The 21011-nt window shown below is 45.2% G+C and overlaps 1 long non-coding RNA gene across 2 annotated transcripts in view; it reads left to right on the top strand.

The window, feature by feature from the left end:
- LOC138919341 (uncharacterized) overlaps window positions 1–21011 on the top strand; it is a 66736-nt gene that overhangs the window by 24904 nt on the left and 20821 nt on the right. For both annotated transcript variants that reach the window (XR_011429468.1, XR_011429469.1), the window contains exons 3-4: window positions 1568–5487; window positions 6897–7066. This is a non-coding gene — a long non-coding RNA (uncharacterized lncRNA). The remainder of the gene's footprint in view (window positions 1–1567; window positions 5488–6896; window positions 7067–21011) is intronic.

Here is a 21011-nt window from a genome sequence, read left to right as displayed (position 1 = left end):
ATCCTTGAGAATGTTCGATGTGCGCTTGAGAAGAATGTGTAACCTGATTTTTTGGATGAAGTGTCCTATATATATCTATTAGGTCCATCTGATCTAATTTTTCATTTAATTCTATAATTTCCTTGTTGATTTTCTGTCTGGATGATCTGTTCATTGGTGTTAATGGGGTGTTGAGGTTCCCTACTATTATTGTATTGCTGTTGCTGTCTCCTTTTAGTTTTGTTAACAGTTTCTTCACGAATTTTGGTGCTCCTGTGTTAGGTGCGTACTAATTGGAATTCTTAATAAACCACTACACTAATTTTGGAAGCTGTATGTTATTTCATTGTTTTTCCATCCAGGATCATTCTGTTGTCTGTCTTTTAACAAAATTCTATAGTTTACTTAAGTTTTATGTGTTTCTTGTTACATTTATTCAAAGATATTTTTTGTTCTTTATTATGCATAAGATTATTTTTCCATTTCCTTTTTAAAAATTATTATTAAGAGAATTTTTTAGAGCAGTTTTAGGTTCACAGCAAAATTGAGGGGAGGGTACACAGATTTCCCACATACCCCCTGCCCCCACACACGCACAGCCTCCCTGGCTATCAATACCCCCCACGAGAATGGTACATGTGTTACAATTGATGAACACGCACTGGCACATCTTCATTGCCCAAAGTCCATGGTTTACATGTGGGTCCACTCTGGGTGCTGTGCATTCTAGGGGCTGAAGAGATATATAATGATGCGTGTCCATGGTCATAGATCATACAGAGCAGTTCACGTCTCCAGAAGTCTTCTCTGCTGCCTGTTCATCCCTCCCCTACCTGCAGCCACTGATCCTTTCATGTCTCCATAGTTTTCCTTCTCAGAATGTCATATAGTTGGGATCCTACAGTACATAGCCTTTTCAGATTGGTTTCTTTCACCTAGTAGTGTGTGCTGAAGTTTCCTTTATTTGTTTTCATGACTTGATAGCTCATTTCTTTTTAGCACTGAATAATATTCCATCGTCTGGATGTACCACAGTTTATTTATCCATTCTCCTACTGAAGGACATCTTGGTTGCTTCTGAGTTGTGGCAATTATGAATAAAGCTGCAGCAAACACCCATATGCAGGGTTTTGTGTGGACTTAAGTTTTTACCTCCTTTGGGTAAATACCAAGGAGCACAATTGCTGGATCGTATGGTAAGAGTATGTTTAGTTTTGTAAGAAACTGCCAAACTGTCTTCCAAAGTAGCTGTATTATTTTGCATTTCCACCAGCAGTGAACGAGAGTTCCTCTTGCTCCACATCCTCACCAGCATTTGGTGTTGTCAGTGTGCCAGATTTTGACCATTCTAGTAGGTGTGTAGGGAGATCTCATTGTTGTTTTAATATTCATTTTTCGGGTGACATATGATATGGAGCATGGTTTCATATGCTCTTGATTACTGTAGCTTTGCAGTAAGTCTTTTTTTTTTTTTTTTTGAGGAAGATTAGCCCTGAGCCAACATCTGCCACCAATCCTCCTCATTTTTGCTGAGGAAGACTGGCCCTGAGCTAACATCCATGCCCATCTTCCTCTACTTTATTTGTAGGACGCCTGCCACAGCATGGCTTGCTAAGCAGTGTGTAGGTCTGCACCCAGGATCCAAACCAGCGAACCCCAGGCTGCTGAAGCAGAACGTGTGAACTTAACTGCTGCACCACGGGACCAGCCCCTGCAGTAAGTCTTGAAGTTGAGTAGAGTCAGTCCTTCAGCTTCGTTCTTCTCTTTCAATGTCGCGTTGGTTATTCTCACTCTTTTACCTCTCCATATAAACTTTAGAATCAGTTTGCTGAAATCCACAAAACAACTTGCTGAGATTTTCATTGGGATTGCATTGAATCTATGGATTAAGTTGGGAAGAACTGACATGTTGACAATCTTGAGTCTTCCTATCTATGAACATGGACTATCCTTCCATTTATTTAGTTCTTCTTTGATTTTGTTCATCAGAGTTTTGTAGTTTTCCTCATACAGTAGGCCCTCTGCATTCACGGCTTTCCCATCCACGGATTCAACCAACCATGGACTGAAAGGCCTAAGATGGTTGTGCCTGTTCTGAACGCGTACAGAATTTTATTGTTATTATTCCCTAAATAATATGGTATAACAACTATTTACATAGCATTTATGTTGTATTAGATATTATAAGCAATCTAATCTTCAGATTTTGGTATCTGCAGGGAGTCCTGGAAGCAATGCCCCACAGGTACTGAGGAATGACTGGATAGACCTTGTACATATTTTGTTAGATTTATACCTAAGTATTTCATTTTTGGGGGTGCTAATGTAAATGGTATTGTGTTTTAAATCTCAAATTCCACTTTTTTATTGCTGGTATGTAGGAAAAAATTGACTTTTGTGTATTAACCTTGTATCTTGCAACTCTATTTCCTTTTTAAACTCATTATTGCTTGCATAAATAAGAGCTTTTGAATTTTGTACATTTATTATATGCAGCTACCTCACAAAATCTGTTAGTATTTATAAGAGGTTTTTAAAATAGAATCTTTTGGTTTTCTAGGTGTACAGTCATATACATTTTCTTATTTCCAATATTTATACTTTGTCAATTTTCTTGTCTTATTGCATTAGTGAGAACTTGTAAAAGTAGACTGAATAGCTTTGGTGAGGGAGGCATCTATGACTTAGTCCAGACTTTAATGGAATAGTTTTAGTATTTCATTGTTTAATATAATGTTTGTTGTTGGTTTTTGAGAAATGACTTTTATCGTACTTCTTTAAAAAATTAGGATTGGCTCCTGAATTTTATCAACTGTCTGTTTTTCTTGAACATTAACATTATTTCTCCCTCTCCAAATAAACTTCTCCCCAAAAGCCCCACTTAAAAAATTGTTGCTATCAGCTGGTAAGAAAAATTTTACAGTTAGCAATTGATGTCAAACTTGGGAAACCTGCCATATCCTCTGGAGGCCCTGGAGGGTGTCAGCTTGGAGATATCCTTTACACACCCCAGGGCAGGGCACAGCAAGCAGAAACCAGGGCCTTACAATAAGGGGTGGAGGTGAGTGTGTCACCCCTGAAGGAGCTGGGGGAGCACTCGAGTCGGGTCCAGGAATCAAGGGCAGGGCGAGGTGAGCTGATTACCAGCTGTCATCAATCAAAATGTCAACGCCAGCCTGAGAGCAAGGGTGGGGCTGAGGGTGGAAGCCAGTGAGATCCCTCACCAAGCGTTGGGTCGAAAACTCAAGAAACCTGTGCGGCAGATACAAGCATCTGGCTGTGAACTGCCGCTGAGGTGGTGGGTCAGCGCAGGCGAACGAGGAAGTAGGAAACAGAGCTTAAGGAGCACATGTGGGTGGTCCAATGTTATCCCCGCCGCTTAGGGCTCCTTGTTAAAGGCCCAAGAGCCGCCTTCCGTGTCTTTTTTGGGTTGTCTTGAAGACAGAGTTTGATAGACATCTGTGAAATAAAACGCGGGGTGAAAAATATTGAACAAGATATACAACGGTGTTTCCCAATTATTATTGGATGCTCTCATCCTTTACAAAGGAAGAATTTATCTTAAGCCAAAATTTAAAAACAATTTTTTTCTAATAAAAACAAAATATTGACAAAAAATCGGATCTGGAAAATATCGAAAAATATCTAGGGAAGAATAACTAAAAATTCCATCCCTTAAAGATAACTTCAATGTTGTTAGTGTATTTCCTTCTAGTTTTTTTCTATGATTTGCGATCATATAGAATTCATAGATAAGCAATGATTTTACCTTACTCGTTGTTAATCTACAGGCGTTTCCTTGTGTCGTTAAGATACATGGTCAGCAATTTTGTCTCTGTTCTGCGGTGCCTCTCAATGCCTGCCCTGAACACAGGGAGCTTGATTGTTGAATGCATGGACTGAGTCATTAAAGTCTGTGTGAACATAGCTTTTAAAAGCTGCATGAGATTCCTCTGTTGGACGTGCCCTAATTTACAGGAGCATCTGAGACCCCCGTCTCCTCTCTCTAGTCACTCGTCTTCCCAGGCCTCAGCGTCTGGAATCTCTAGGAGGTTCCTGAGCGGTTCTCCTTTTTGCCCCCTGTTTTGTGCTTGATGTTCCCTCCTCTCCCTGCCCCCGTGCCTGGCTAACTTGTCCAGCCTTTCAGGTTCCAGCTTAGCAGACTCTTGTGTCAAGACTGCTGTACCCCGACCCCCATTGGTTAAAGTCCCTTGTCAGTTGTCCCACAGGACTCTGGCACATTGCTCAGGCTCCTGGCAACAGACACAGGCACCATCTAAATCGGTCATTGAGGAGAACTTAACGACAGACTGTTCATAAAGGCATGGCCAGGGAAGGGGGAACACCCTGGGCTAGCATCCAGGAAACCACGGCTACCTCTAAGCCTGAAGGGGCCAAGAAGAGAAGGGATTCCTGGGGCCCAGAGAAGACTCCTGACAGAAGCTTCGGTAGGGGAGCACATGAACTGAGAACTGTGGCCTGGGAGGGAGGAGTCCTCTTGCCTTCCTCCCCTTCTCCCATCTCCTCCTGGAGCCTCCCACTCGTCAGCCCTGTGGGAAGCCAGGTGACAAGGGGACCCTTGGATACAATTCATGAAGGCCGGCAACCTGGAGCTCAGAGCAGGGTGGAGAGGGGAGGAGAGTGCACCTGGTGAGGCAGACAGAATGTCCCTCACATCGGTGCTCGTCTGTCCAGCACCTGCCCGACTGTGTGACACTGCATGTTGCTGCCTGAGCCTCCCACACTCTCATGAAAGATCCTTGAAGTGAAGAACCGTGCCTTATCTCTTTGGGGGACTATACCCCCAGGAAATAACTTGAAAGAGGGAAAATCAGGAAGGTGCACAGTAATATTCACAACACATCTCTTTATAATGGTGGAGGATTAGAAATGCCCCCCAATAGGGAAGGAGTTCATCAAGCCAGCCAGGACATGCTGTTATTCAGCCATAAAAGAGTTCTTGGGGGACACTGTTAACACAGGTGAGCGGTGGCACAGGATAACAGAAGACAAAAGCAAAGCTGATTAGAAGTTTGTTCAACTGTGTAGATGTCTCCTGTATGGGAAGAGATCAAAGACATATACATTCATAATAGTTAAAGACTGGCAAATGTCACATCCTATAATTTAAGAGAAAATAGGAAACTTCTTGTAGAATTTCTCACAAAACTTGGTGTGAAGTAGCTAGAATAGTCAGGTCTGTGTGAAATATAAAAAATGGGGATGACAGCTTAGCTTAGGAGGCTGTACCAGCGGGTTGTATTTCCAAGCTGGGGATTTAAAAATTAACTTCTAGATCCAAGGATCTGAGAATAACTCATGTAACCCTGCTCTATTTGTTTCTTCTCCCTGCCTTATGCCTCTTTGCTCCATTTTCACTTCCTGGTCTGTTGAACTGTTCTGATGGATGGTTGGAGAGTAACGTCCTCCGCCGTGATCCCAGGCTTTTCTCAGGGGGTCGTCGCCACCTGCTATGAATGGGTGAACACATCGGAATACGTGAGCTGGGTGAGGAGTCGGCGGGGAGGGGGTTCCTGTCCATGGCTGCATCCCTGACTCATTTTGTGACCTTGGGCATACCATTTAGCCTGTTTGGGTCTTTTTATCTCTTTGCTCTGGATGATATGCAGCCCCTGTAAATCTAGAAAGCAATTCCCAAAGAATTATGGCATCCTTGTCCTTGCAGATGTTTTGCAAGGATTTAGGAAGAAGTGTATCAACAGATTTGTTCTCTGGCCCCAGTTCCTTACACTGTTCGTATGCACCCACATCTCTCACATGAGAGAGGATTTACTCTCACAGCTTCTGAATTCGTGTGTGCGAGCACGAAAACTTACGGGAGGCAAAAGATGAAACACATGCCACAGTAAGCAGACATTTGGCTGGGACTGCTTCTTTGTCATCACTTTCCTGCCTGCAGAAATATTGCCCCTAGCCTATTACCAGAAATTTAAGGAACTCATTAATAAATACCCCACATCTGTTCACTTTTCTTACTCCTCAAGCACTTACCAATTCCTTTGCAATCCCAAGCAATTAAATCTTTTATATAACATTTGCCTTTCTGGCTCTCCTTTTAAAATTTATTACCCTCCCACGCCCTTTTTTAACTCTCTCAACCTCAGTCTTGCAGCACAGACCAGGAGATAGCCAGGTTCCTAGACTGGGGAGGGAGGGGGACAAAGCTGTCTGCTGAACCAACTACTTTTTCTTTTTTCTTTTCTTTTTTTGTGAGGAAGACTAGCCCTGAGCTAACACCTTTTTGCTTGAGGAAGATTGTCCCTGAGTTAACATCGGTGTCAATCTTCCTCTATTTTTTGTGTGTGGTTGCTGCCTCAGCGTGGCGTGATGTGTGGTACTAGGTCCGTGCCTGAGATCTGAACCCGCGAACACCAGGCTGCTGAAGCAGAGTGTGCGAACTTAACCACTACACAACCTGGCCGGCCTCACCATCTGCTTTTTCTTAGCCGTAGAAAAAGTGAGGATTTACAGGTTGGGGGGCAGATCTTTTGGGGGGCTTCCAGGCTACTAATAGTCTATTCCTGTTTGCAAAATTCCTCTCCCAGGCTGAGAAGCCCACAAGTCACTGTGACCTCCACGGAGAATAAATGCCTCTGAGATACACTCTCATTTGGAAATATTCTAAAAATACCGAGTTTGGAGCTGTACGATCTGCTCCAATCCTGCGCAGTCCCATCTTTGTGCTTCTCTCCTCAGTGACAGGACTGCCACCTCCACCGCCTCTTTCTAGCAGAGGGAAGCCCCTTGGCTGTCTTGGATGAAATGTGGTCTACATTAGAGAGGGACCTGGAGAAAAAAGAATAAAACAAAAGCGAAGTCAATTTGCATTCAGATGTTTGCATTAAATATTAATAGGGCTTGGGGATGAGGGTAGTTTCTCTCTTATTCACACTCAGGTTGCCAGGGCTGTCTGGAGTTTGCAGGGCTGGCTCTGGGAGGTGAAGGAAGGCAAAAGAAGAAAAAAGGCGACCACACCCCTGGGAGCAGCCCAGGGTTCAGGCCCTCATCATCCTATGCCCTGACACCGTGGCCCAGACTGCTAAGAGCAAGTTCAAGGAACAGAAAGGTATGGAAGTTTCCAGCAACAATCACAGAACATCTGATGGCAAATCTTTAACCAATGAAACACCCTCATGCTTTCAAAAGCAATAACCTGAGTTTAGGGTCAACAGAGAGTACCAGAGGAGGGCCAGGAAAGGGAAGAGGGGAACAGCGGGAGAGCCCCAGCGCTGATGGATTGCAAGTGCCCCGTGAGCCCCTGGGGACAGGGGCTGGTAGGTGAATGCCTTCTGCTGAGACCTGAGAATTCATAGGCACAGGGAGGCAAAGGGAGGGTCTGGGAGGGGAGGGCTGGCAGCCCCTCTCCATCCATCTCTAGCTTTGGAGGGGAGGTCAGGAGGTCGTGCTGTTGTCGACTGTGGAGGAAGCTTCTAGTTCGAGGAAGTGATGGCTCTGTGCCCAAGGTGGGCTCTGTGATCGGTACGAGTCCCTCCAAGAGGAAGCCCTTGAAGCCAAGTATCCGGTCAGGGGAGGTTTTTGTGTCTTCTTTCTCTTATCTTTTTTTTTTTTTTGAGAATGAAGACCTCTCAGGGCCTGTAAACTCCACCAGCTGAGTGACTGTTTACTTAGCCTTCCTGCAAGGCTGGCTCTCGTCACCCACGTCTGGGCCTGTCCCGGGGTATCCTCCACAAGAGGAACTTGGAAATTTCCATTGCTTCTCTCTAGCCCAACTCTACCCTGCCCCGGCCAGACTGCCCCAGGGTGTTGCAGTCTTACAGCAGAGAACAGTAGTTGTCAGTCTTGGCTGCACATTAGCATCACCTGGACATCTTTGAAAAGTTTGGGTGCCCAGGTGACACATGGCCCAATAAAATCAGAATCTTTAGGGGTGGAGCTGAGGCTCAGGAGCTTTTAGAACTTCCCAGGGTGATCCAATGGCTGGCAAGTCTGAGAGCTGCTGGCATAGGGCTATGAGCACAGCCAATTGGCTGGACTTGACTCTTGGCTCTCCTGCTAGTACTAGCCTTGGGCAAGTTATTCACTGCTCTCTGCCTCAGTTTCTGCAAAATGGGAATGATAATGGTACTGACAATAGCACATAGTATTGGTGTGAGGATTAAATGAGTTAATATGCACCCAGGGCCTGGGAAGTGGCTGCACATAGTTAGCACTCTGTAAGTGTTTGCCATTTATTATGCTGGGAAGCACATCTTAGGAGACATATTGACAATTGAAATAGGCAGGATGGTGAAGGAACCTGAGCATGTGTCTCAGGAGAAGAGATGTAAGGAGCTGGAGCTATTTCTCCTGGAAAGGGGGAGGCTTTGTTGAGATGCGATGGTTGTCTTCAGATTCCTATCAGATGGAAAAGGAATGTGGTTTGTTTCACGTGACTATGAAGGAAAGAATACCGGTTTGGGAATGGAAAGTTTCCAAGAGCCATTCAGCAGCGGCCTATGTCATGGGGAGTGAGTTCCCAGGTGCTGGAGTATTCAAGCAGCAGTGGGACAGTTTTGGGTGGAAATATTATATAAGGAATCACAATGGAACTGAATGGCTTCCAAGGCCTTGCACATACTGAGCATGACTAAATGGTAGCTGTCATTAAATGCTCTCTTGAAGTGGGCAAGGGCTGCAAATTTGGCAGTGGATGCCATAGGTGCGTCTAAAACTGTGTCCAAGAGAGCACCAAGGTCAAGTAAGGTAGAATCAAACCTGTTCTCAAGTCAAAGGGATGAACCTGGGCTGGGCAGTGGAGCTTGGCCCCTGCTTGCCTGGAGCAGGAGTTGATAAAGAAGACAGCCATGGGGGTGGGTCTGGGACTTGTGCTGTGAACAGGGGTTGTGAGGCCCAGAGGTTGTTTTCCTTGAGCTCTGGACACAGCATAGATGGGTGGGTTGGCTTTGTTTGAGGTGGAGGGTCAAAGAAGAAGACACTTTGTAAATCTACAGCTCTGGGCCTTGGCAGTTTCCCACCCCAACATCCATGGCACGGTCCCTCACCATCACACCCTCTCTACTCACCCCGACTCCCGCCTCACCCAGCAGTCTCCTGCTCTATCTCATCTCCTTTGAGAAATCTCCATGAAGCCTATTTTACTTGCCTTTCTTTTTAGGGGTGGGGTGGGGACAGCACTAGTTGTGACACTTTTTCACTAGAAATCAAGCTGAATTTCCCGTTTACTGAGTCAACTCCTCTTCCGCCCTTTCGTCTTTGTCCAGCACACATTCAGCCACTTCCTTTGCTGTGTTTTTGGCGAGTGGTGGCAGCACACAGCTCCTGGTCCTCCTCCTGCTCCATCCATGCCCTCCTCCTCTGCAATGCTTGCAGGGCATCCTTCTGTCATGCTTCTCCCTCACCTTGTCACCTGCATCTCTCTCCTCAGTGCACAGCCAGACTCTGGACATCATTGCCCTACAGGAGGCTCCAACTTTAAGATCTCCATCTCTGAAATGCCCTCTGTAGCCACGACCTCATGTCCTTCCATTGTCCCACTTACTCATTCCTACTAAGCCTCTTCTTTGCCTTCATTGTGGCCCCTGGAGCCCTCCCTATTCTGGGGCATCTTGGACCGGTGCCGGTTGCCTCTGTTCCTTCCCTCCCTGTCAAGTTTGGATTGCTTGGTGAGTTGTTTCGGCACAGTTCTCAAAAGTGCCACATTCCCTTACCCTCTTGACCTCCTACTGCATCTTCCCAGACGACCCTCTCTTCTACTCCTGGTCCCAAACTGCTGAGGGATTTTTGCGCCAAAAGTAACCGGACCCACCGCCCGCTCCTGCCGTCGGACTCACCCTGTCCCCTCAGCCATCTTCTTCAACTCCATTTTTAGCTCCCTATCAGATTGCCACGACAGCTGCTCCAAATCTTTTCCACTCCGCTTGAGCCCTAACTGACCCTGCGCGTTTCCTTGCCCGGAACAGCGCTCTTCCCTGGGCTGGCTAAGGAATCCACTGCTCCCTGCCGCTGAGCTTTCTTTCTTTCTTTCTTTTTTAAAAACGTGGATAATTTCTCATGCTCTTTTCCTTTCATCCTGTTTTGGGGAAGAAATGCTCTTTACGCTTCCCAAGGCTAAGCCTTCCACCTGTGCCCCTGCCTCGGTCATCTCTTCTTCCTCTGCTGTCTTGTCCATTCTCACCTCTCCTCATCTTCAACCCCCATTTATTTTGAGCCCTGAGTCTTGAGACTCACTCTGATTCCCTTCACCTCAGAAAACAACAGTGAGAAAGCCCTGACTTTGTCCTCCTCGTCTCCCCTCCTCTCTCTATCATCTTCCTCACTTTCTCAACTCCTTGCCATCCAGGTTCCACTTCCCTCCTCCATCCCCAGGAACCGACCGCACTGAGCTGATGTTCCTGAAATATGCCCCACCAGCTCTCTCCTCCCTGGGTGGCGGCCTCCCGAGGAGGAAAAAGCACAGCCGTTGAAGTCAGCCACGCAGGGGTATCAGTCCTGGCTTTTCCCCATGTGCTCTTGACTCTCATTTGGTGCATTATTAATCTTCCCAAGGTTCAGTTTCCTCCTCTGAAGAATGGAAGCACTGATATCTAATTTGTTGGTTGCTGTGACTACTAAACGAGATTATACTTGTAAAGTGCCCAACACAGGGTTGGTGTGAAGTAAAGACTATTCCCTTCCAGCCTCTGCTTCAGCAAATGCTGATTCCTTTGTGATATGCCTTTGCTGCCTTCCACCTGCCTGCTGACCTTCCACCCACCCTTCAGGGCCGAGTCATATCCTTCCTCCACCTGCGGGGCCAGGTCCCTCCAGTCCTTGCTCTCTCTAACCATGTGCCTCTCTTATAGCCAGTGCTGCGGTCTACACTGTGTCAGGATCATTTATACACATTTGTCCAGCATCTCATGAAATCAAGAGCCGCTGGGGGCAGGACTGTTGAGTTCACCTTTGGATGCCTCTAGAGTGCCTATCAGAGCATCTTACATATAAGAGAGGCTCAGTAAATGTTGTTAAGTTTAAAAGAATTTTAGGAGAATTGCTTGCCACTAGGTATATCTTTATAATCTTAAAAAAACCCCTCTAAGCTGACCTTTCTCATCCGTGAATATAATCCCTAACCTTGTAGAATTTACAATGAAACAGGGATTTACAGTGTAAAGACCTGGAAAAACCTCTTAATGAAGACCATCAACAGGTCTGGCCAGATTTTTGTGGTCCTTATGCTACCTTGTCGAAATTATTTGCCTTCAGGTTACTAAGGTCCTGTTTCAGTAGGTAATTAAGATATTCCCCACTTGGTGGAATCGGTCAGATTTCTCACGTGGGAGAGGAAATGGTCGGACTAGCTGATAACTAAGATTCCTTCCAGCTTGAACAAACTAACTCAGTGATCACGTGTTGCGAGTGTGATCTAATTAAGACACTCATCTATCAAAGTGACCAAGGCTGCACCTCTTGTTTGTCCGGTGACGGGAGTTCTTTAGGAGGGGCTGTTTTCTGCAGGTGCATTAATTAATTTATTTGCTCATGTAATAAATATTGAGCACGAACTGTGTGTGCCTGGTTTGGTGTTAGGTGCTGGGAACACAGTGATGACCCGAGCCTGACTCAACAGAGTGCTAGTGGGCATTTGGCTGCTCCTCTTGGGAAGGGAGGATGCACAGGTGGGTTGTGGGCGGGGCCGAGCTGGGTGGCTGCCTAGGCCGAGTGGCTATCGGAGAGGATAGTCTGAAGGGACATTCAGCAGCAGCAGCAGCACCTGCCCCTCCTGGCAGTACCCTTCACACAGTTACGCTGGTAGTGAGTCTCTGGGCTTGTCACATTATCCACAGGCAGCCTGAAATGCCTCCTGCTATATACACCAGCTTCCCTGAATTCATCTTTCAATCTGGAGGATTTACAAAGATTTATACCATTAAGAGCGGGATCTCAACAGCATGCTGTATGGGAAAATCATGTTTTGCTCCCGCCCGTATACGTATTAGTGTATAAGCTCCTCTGGGCAGAGACCCACTTTCTGTGTCATGTTCTCTGTGTAAAGCTTCATTCCTTCTTAGGGCCAATGTTTCAGAAATTTGGGTCTATAACATTTCAGAATTAATACTGGTTCTTGGCTGGTGGTGAGTCGTCTATATTTTACAGAGGGGCACATGGGTCTCAGTCCTATCTTATGCCCCAAGAAGACAAAAGATGCAGGGGGAGAGAATGCCGGTATCAGAGCCAAGCCCTCCTCTTGGCTAAGGAGCCTCAGGGCTGGTATGTGCTCATCTTCCTAATGGCCCAAGCCCACAGCTTTAGATTCTTCGGGCTGCAGGGGTTATTACGGAGGACAGATGAGAGCAGAGGTTGTCCATGCTGAGTGCTCCCTGCAGTTCCCACATATCAGACAGGCATGCCTCACTGTAGATGGCTCACCAAGAATCCAGACTGCCTCTAAGGACAGGGACGTTATGGTAGGGCCATCTGGAGCCATGAATGGGAGATGAGGTGGAGAATTTTTCCAAGTTCTGCCTTGGTGCTTTTGGGGACCTCAGGCACCCCTTTCTTCTCTTCTGCTGGCTGTCCACTTCAATTGTGGACTACCTGCGTGAGGAGATCAGATTCACCACTTAGGTCCTGATGTAGAACTAGGTTACAGACAAAGCAGAGAGGAAGGGAAAGCAGAGAGCAGGAGAAGCGTGTGGTCCTGATGTTTCTCTAGGTGTGTCAGGAGAGGGGAGGGCAGAGTGCAGTGGTGAGGACAGGAGGTCGCAGTGTCCTCAGTCACACTTGCCACGGTAAGCTTTCAAAGGCAGAGTTTTCTGGTTCTTGGACAGGTAGATCCCACAGGAAGGAATCTTGAGGCCCCCATCCTATAATTCCATCACTTTACCTCATCAAAAAATGATCACGCCGTCAAGTAGACCTTTTCTACGTTTGTAGCAAATTTGGCTGAAGAGTCATCTGCAGCTCACTGCATGTTTCAAGCCTGAGTAATGCTGGCACACATCCAGACAGCGTGTGCCAGTTTCCCAAGCCTGTTCACATTTGCTCTCCTTCTCCCTTGATTCTATCCTCACCCCACCTGTATGTGGTGGGCAGGGTAGGTATTACACACCCCGGTTTATAGATGATAAGATGAAAGGCTCAGATCTATGTTCATGGTAGAATCCTACAGAGTGCCACTGGTCTCAGCGATATTTCACTCTTTTCATCATATGATGGCTGTGTAGTAGGAAGATAGTGGACACTTCAACGTATATGCCAGCATGGAGATTCCAACATCTAGTTTTACAGAAAGAGCACACTGACGAGCCCAGGTTTACATGGACACTGTCTGGGGACAGAGAAGCTGAGGGCCTATGGAAGAGGTCATGAGCCTCACCCTTGCTGGAGGGGATCCCCCCACACCGCAGTGAGTCTGGGGCATTTCTTTCATTCTTTGAGAGAGCAGCTGACCTGAGAGCCCTTCTCCCATCTGACAAGCCCCGAGATTTAATCTGGTGTGTGACACGGGGCACCACTCAGCCAAGTTAGTCCAAGTGCCTTTTATCTTTTGTATCTTTCTTAGCTCCGCCCGGAAGACCAACAAGAATGCAAAGAGAACCTTTGGTGTATCGCACCTGCTAAATCTCTTATCAGCCAAAGAAAACCTTACTAAGAACCGACAACGTTGGCAGCCATTATCAGAAATTCAGGGTGAACAGAAAGGCTTGATTTGACCAATTTGGAAGAGTTAGGGCTTGAAATACAACAGCAGATTAAGTAGGATAAATAAATCATCTTATGTTACTTTTCTCTCTCTAGCCATTTTGTTAGATGTAATTTGGATGTTGCCAACGTACACTCACTAAATATTTCCATGTGTTCACATGAAATTTGAACTCATAAATGTTATGGTCATAGAAATTTTCAATTTGTTTAATTATTTTGTTCCATTTCCTATTTAATGTAATATGAATTTGTGGATAACAGATAAACATAGTCATAAATGTACTAGTTGAGGGCAGAAAAGAGATGTTTCTTGCTATCTCTCTCATAAACTAAAAATGTTACTAACACTTGTTCTACTTGTCAACAAAACTGTCAGAGACTAAAATCAGCCATGGACCGCTTACAGAGAATATCCAGGATGGCCCATGGCGGATTGTATGGGCCTGTTATCCATGGCTCAGGGTGGATACCCGTGGGTCTTGTCTGGGACAGATAGGTGCTCATTCTAGATTTAGATTTGCATATCCAGGAACTGAAGCAAACACTTCTGACCCTGTAGGAGACTTAGAGCAGACAGTATTTTGATTTGGACCTGCTCTTTATGTATCATCATAAGAATCAAGGAATCCATTTTACCACAGGTGCAGTATAACGGTCATATATAACGGACTCATCATATACTTGCCACCCACAAGGCAGTGGACTGATTGAAATTTGAATGGGCAATTGACACAGGTCACTCACCAAATTGTAGGGGATGGGTGTTAACACTTAAAAAAAGTATTAATTGAAATCGAATGAAAACATTAGTTGCCAGTACAACAGGATGCAAAATCTTTTAACATCTTAGACAATTTAGAGTAGAAAATCAGCACATTACTGACTGATCTTAAGATCTGACTCAACACTCAGTTTCCAAAGTGAAATGTCTTAGCGCAGTGTACAAATAGGCCCTGAAGTCAAAATTTGTTCCTGATTCCAAGGCTTAGTTGATGAGAGTAGAACTGGCATCCCCCAAGTTCAACAGACTCAGTTACTCTGGGGGGATGTAGCCAGAGTTGTCCCAGTATAAGGAAATCAGAGAAGGTATTTTTGAATGCTAACATACATTTTAAATAAAGTGCTTATTAATCAGTATCCTTTAATCAGAAATGTTGATTAGTAGGAATGCTTATATATGCATTTTTTGTAAGACAAAGCAAATAATCATGAAACATTTTTCTTTTAGCAAAAAAAAGAAAAACAGCAACTTCCATTTGCTGACAACCTGTTATGTTTCTAGGGACTTATTTCACAATAGACACATGGTCGATATTGTATCATATTACACATGAGGATGCTATGGCTGAGAGGCTGAAAAACTTATCTAGCCACGTAGCTAATAACAGGCAAGACGATCTGATTTCAAAGCCCATGTTTATTTTTGCTCGACTCTGCCTCTGTGAAGTATTTATTCAGAAAATTCTCCTACAAGGTGCATCCAAGGTCTATAGACATTTTAACTCAACCTTCCATGGTTTTTACAGGCTTGCCTATGTGTATACATACGTGCATATATGTGTGTGTATACTTAGATACTTATACACACATGAGCATATATCTATGTATCTATGTGGAATGGAATGCAGAGGAACAGATCTATTGTCTGCTGCAGACAGGGCCTTCCTGGGGGCGTTTCCTTAATGGAGTCATCAAATTCTTAGGTTCTGAAAATGGATTGTATCAGTTAAATTTTATCTAGGGGACTGACTCATGCTAACCAAACTGATTGATAAAATAATATTGTTTGGTAAAACAATATTGCCAATGAAACTTCAGCACAAGTGATAAAATTCACAGAGTTTCCTTTCCACCTCAGTGGTGGCTGTGGAAGCACCTTTTGAGAAGCAGCCTTCATTGGCCCGGGTTCCTGAGTGACCATACCGAGCCGACGCGTGTTGGGCAGTAGAGGGAGAGGGAAATAAGCTTGCTGTTTAAGTGACAGAGATGATGGGGTTTTCTGTTACGTACATAACCCAGCCCATCCTGACTGATACAATAAATTGCTCTCTTTTATATAACAAAGGTTAAAATCCATTTCCAAGCATGTGAATGAGCAGTGTTCTTGAGCCAAAATAAGGTTTTTAATGGAACCTACATTAAAATCTCAGTGGTTTGTAATCCAACTAACCAAAATTCAATTAATTTGTGTACTGACCACTCTACTCAGTGGGCTAGTCCAAGGCATCTTCCTCTCTGAATTATTGCAACAATCTCCTTGTACTTCCTCCTTGTTTCTATCTTTGTCACCCAATCTCCTCCCTAACTCAATCCCTGGGAGTACCCTTTACAAAAGTGTGTTTTCACTGTTTTCCAAACTGATATTTTAGTTAACAAAATATTAGGAACATCTTTCTATGTCACTGAAATTAATTATTTCTAACTGATGGAACATGGCTTGGAAATCAGGGCCAGGCACTTGCCCAAGGCTCTTCTTCCTAGTGGGCTGATTCTGGTGTGCTGCATCAAAGAGAAGGGCAGGTGGTGACTTGATGTACAGAGAAGCAGAACAAAAGGAACAGAGCCTCTGCAAGGAATATTTCCACTAGACAGCGGTGCTTGATAAATTGTCAGGAATCCTGACCCCTAGCCCAGTCCTCTGTGCATACAGTACATCTAATTCTTGCTTCACCTGAAAATGGCGTTCTGGTGAACTGGGATTTCATGGTACACTCTGTTTTGTAGTAAGGCCACAGTTGCATTCCTAAGAAACCCCAGGTTATCAAAAACTAAACTAAAAAAGAATTGCTTTGATAGTTAAAGAAAAAGAAACTTTCACCCTCACCATAATTAAATTATTTTTCTTGCAGGATTTTCAATCATAGAGGTATTTCATAGATATATTTTGCTACTGAAAACTTAAAACTATGAACTATGTAATCAAAAGCAAACCTAAATATCATGGAGGAAAGCCTATATGGCACATCAGATGGAAAATAAAATCCATGCATTTAATAGTCAGGAAAATGACTCCTAGCCCTGCTCATGGCCACCAATGGTAAGTAGAGGAGCAAGGTGGCAACTGGGTGATGGGCCCTGAACCAAGTACGCTTGTGACTCCCACTCCGCTTTTTCTCTTCCTTGCGTTGTGCCATTGGCTGGTTGTGACCCTGTTAAAACCAGGCACAAGAGGTGTAACACAAATCACGTTCCCGTAATTATTGCTTTATTTCTTATTCACATCAACGAAAACATGTGTGGTGGAGCTTTGCCTATATAGGTAGTCACTACCACTTCTGTGAGTCAGCTGAAACAAGGCAAAACAAGCAAACGAACAATGACAACATGTTTTTGTCCTTCTCTCGTGGAACACCAATCTTTATGTCAAATAGTGGTCCCTCCTAGAACAGGCCGCAGGGAAGCGTGTGCTGTGAATATCACTGTGTAACGTGACCTGTGGTTCTCAGGCTGTCTATGTCATCCAGAGGGGAAAGGTACCTGCCATTTATCGGAACTGAATGCTTGCCAGAGTGTGTCCCTTTCATTTGGAAGGGCTCCTAAAAGGATGCATTCAAACCCACAAACCATGTGACACTTTAGTGTTTTATCTGAAAGTAAATGAGGGCTGGAGAAGAGTGAGGGACGAGGTGGAGAGGGAGAGAAAAACAGAATGAGCGAAAATGAACGAAATAGAGTGAAACAACCTTGTTCTATATCCCCAAACTGCAACATTCAACAAAAACATTCTAGAAAAGTTGTAGGAACTTCCCGTCTTTAGGAACAGCAGAATAGCATAGAATCAGAAAACCACCAAAAGAAAAATGTGGATTTTCCTCAGGAGAGAATGTTCTACAAAAAGTCATAAAATGTGCAAGAGAAAGTTTATTTTTGACCAAAGCCAAAGGGAGAAATTTGGCTCGTGGCAGATCCTGGTATTTTGGAGGGTGCACTCGTCCCGAGGAGCTTTGAGAAGACTACAGTCTCCCGAGGCTCTGGGCTTATCAGTTGCCATGGAAACCATTAATCTCATTGCCGAAGTTCTAAGTGATTTGAGATGAAGAATGTTCCCTTGAACACATTTTACCCCTACCCTCTTCTACAGACAAGTCTGCCGTAGCAGCCGAATGCCTCCCGCTGCTCCCGGGCCACAGGTGCTGCAAACTTGTGGCTGTTCCTTGAATTAATCTGAGCAGTCAGGATGGCTGTCAGGAAACTCTAGCAGGTCTGAGACAAGTTGGTGTGAACGCTGGCACCGCCTGGCTCACCTGTTGTGTGACTAAGTCTTGGGCTGCCACTCGTTCCCGTTTGGAGGAAGCCAGGCAGCATTTGTTCAAGTGAAAAATCAGACTGTGTGTGCGCGGTGTGACTGTATCAATAGAAACGGGCACATGCACTCCAGTAGAAGAAAAGAATGGAAAAGTGGGCGGTGGGGACAATCCAGCAGCTGTATTGAAAGGTGTCTTAATCAAGGATGGCTTGGTGGCAAGAAACAAAAACCTACTCAGCTTGAGTAAAGAGGGATTTGTTAGATGGTGTCAGGAACCTAACTGAAGGAAGTAGAGGCTGACATCATGGGAGCTGGAAAACCATTTGTAGCTCCTGACACTCTGGCCTCTGCTCTCTCATCTCTTGGGCACGTCTGCTTCACTCCTCTCTCTTTGCAGACTGAGTCTTTTCAAGGCCTCTCTCCCATCACATGGGCCTAGTGAGGATTTGGGTTGCCATGGTGCCTAAAAGGGCTCAGACTCAACATAGTCTTACAGCTCAGGTACCCAGTACTCTCTTACAGATCTGACTCTATAGGAATTCTTAAGGCAGATGTCTGCCATTGGCCCAATCACATGTGGCTAGAGGGTGGGGTCAGAGAGTGAGCTTTCCCTGAGCAGGTGGGGGTAAGTTTTCTGAGAAAGAGGTAGAACTGGGGGCAGAAATGGGAGGTAGAGGAAATGATAGACATTTGTAGAATGAAAGCTTGGCATGGGCAGTGAGAAATCAAAATGAGTCGGAATGGATGCTGGCCATAAACAATAGTATAGCTGGATCCATCCTTACTGGCTGAATCCTGGTGCTGGTATAGGGAATACAGGTTCTGAAAAGGGCAGTGTGTGGAATTGGCTGTGGATTCCAGAGAAGACAGGGAGGCAGTGTGGTCAGAAGGGATTTAAAGGGCTGCCAAATGTATAAAGGAGTTGAGTAATTGAAGGTCCTAGTGAGAACAAAGATCAGGAGTTTGGAGGTTGGAGAGAACAAAGATGGCGGCCAGAGAGAGATGGCCCTTGAGGAGGATGTGACTGGAGGCAGGGAGTGGGTGCCGGGTTAGATTTGGTGAGGTCTGGCTTGTGGCCATGCTGAGTATGATGTAGAAACACTTTGCTAAGTGTTATATACATGTATGGTGTTATGGGCTGAACTGTATCCCCCCGGAATTCACGTGTTGAAGTCCTAACGCTCAGTACTTCAGAATGTGACTGCATTGGAGGTAGGGTCTTTAAAGAGGTATTGTAGTTAACATGAGGTCATGAGGGTGGCCCTAAACCAACATGACTGGTGTCCTCATAAGAAGAGATTAGGACACAGACCACACAGAGGGACGACCACATGAAGACACAGGGAGAAGGCAGCCATCTGCAAGTCGAGGAGAGAGGCCTCAGAAGGAACCAAGCCTGCAGACATGTTGATCTCCAGAACCGTGAGAGGATAAATTTCTGTTGTTCAAGCCCCTCTGTCTCTGGTACTTTGTGATGGCAGTCCTAGCTGACTTATACAGATTGCAGGGGGAGAGTTTCATTTATTGGCCCAGAGGCAGCACTGGGATTCAGAGAGAGGGCCAACCACACCCACCTTTGCTAATGAATCATAAGGAGTGAGAAAAGGCAGGAGGAGGAGGTATTGTCTAGGGGGAGCAAGGAGGCTGAGGCAAGAGATGAGAGAGGCAAGGTCTGCACATGGAGAGACACGGCGCATAGGATCAGGTGATAGGAGGCAGCTGGGAGGAGGTGATGGCGAACAGGAGCCAGGAGCCAGGTGCGGTGGTAAGGGCGGGATGACAGTCAGGCTTGAGTGCAGGCAGCAGAGGTGGGAGATGAAGCACCCCATCCCATGTACAGAAGGCAGACAACTGACGTCACAGAAGCTTTGGGTGGAGGTAAGCAGGGCCAAGGTAGAGGCAGGAAGGCGTTAACATAGGGTTCACAGGATCTTGTAACGATGGAGGAAGCAGAGTGAAAGAGAACACACACACACATACACATTTTGTTTTGTTTGAGGTGAACTCAGGGATTCTGGAACAAAATAAATCCTAGTCTTGTGTCAGAGTGACCCCTTCCCGGGGAGCCGAGGGCACACCTAGTCTGAATAGGAAGGGCTGGAGTTCTTCGGGGTGCTCGGACGTGACTGGAACCTGAAGGCTTATTGTGGGCAGGCTCTGTACCCCCAGCCGCCTTGGAATAAAGCCAGTTTCTGATTTGTCTTTTTTAGTTTCCGCCAAATTACTAAGGCATAGACTCTCTCCTGCTCTGACTAATTCTGAGGCTTAGCTTTCTGAGGGCTGATCTTGCTCAGTGGTTTTCTTCGGCAGAGGAAGGAGTGTGGGAGCCATGTGTAAAAGCTTCCAGAAGCGCAGTTGAAGGCCAGTAACTAACTTTCCCAAACTGCAGAGTTTAGGAGAGGGGGCAGTCTTGACTGGCCGCTGGTGAAAGAAAAATGAGAGTGCTTATGTATGTTGGGGATGTGCCCTGTGGGACAGCTAAGCCCTATGCTTGGGGGCCATTGCATGGGACCATGATGTGAGTAATGCCATTAAAAAACAGATAGTAATGTGTTGATAGCTTACCATAAACAGATATTGCCCATGCCACCAGAGTGTAGGCTCCACAGGAGGCAGCACTATTTCTGCTATAATCCCCAGTGCCTAGATAACAGTACTAACACACTGGTTTTCAGTAAATACCCGCAGAATGAATAATCAGTCATGGAGTTCAAATACGCTGTTAAGAAAACTTAATCACCTCTACCCTCTCTCACTCTCCCCAAAAAACTGGACAAAGGACATCTGAAAAATCACAGCAGAGAACCAGAATGGCTAGAAAATGTTCAGCATCACTCAGAATAGAAGAAATGCAAATTAACATTATAATCATAGCCACTCTAAAATTAGCATATGTGTTTCGAAATTAGCAAGATTGAAAAATGGTAATATTGAGTTCTGGCATGAATGTAGCGAGATCTCATATTTCAGGTGGGAGTGTGAAAGTGTAACTTTTATAAGGAGTGGTTTGTCAATGTGCATCAAAAATTGTAAAAATATTCATATGAGTTGACCCAGTAAGATTCTGATTGTAATCGTATGGCTCAACTTTGAACCAAGTCCAATTCATTATACCGAA

Source organism: Equus caballus, chromosome 20 (assembly GCF_041296265.1).
Source record: "Equus caballus isolate H_3958 breed thoroughbred chromosome 20, TB-T2T, whole genome shotgun sequence".
NCBI classification, from domain to species: domain Eukaryota; kingdom Metazoa; phylum Chordata; class Mammalia; order Perissodactyla; family Equidae; genus Equus; species Equus caballus.
Note: the sequence above shows the minus strand (reverse complement) of the source record. Positions and strands in the feature narration are given on the sequence as shown.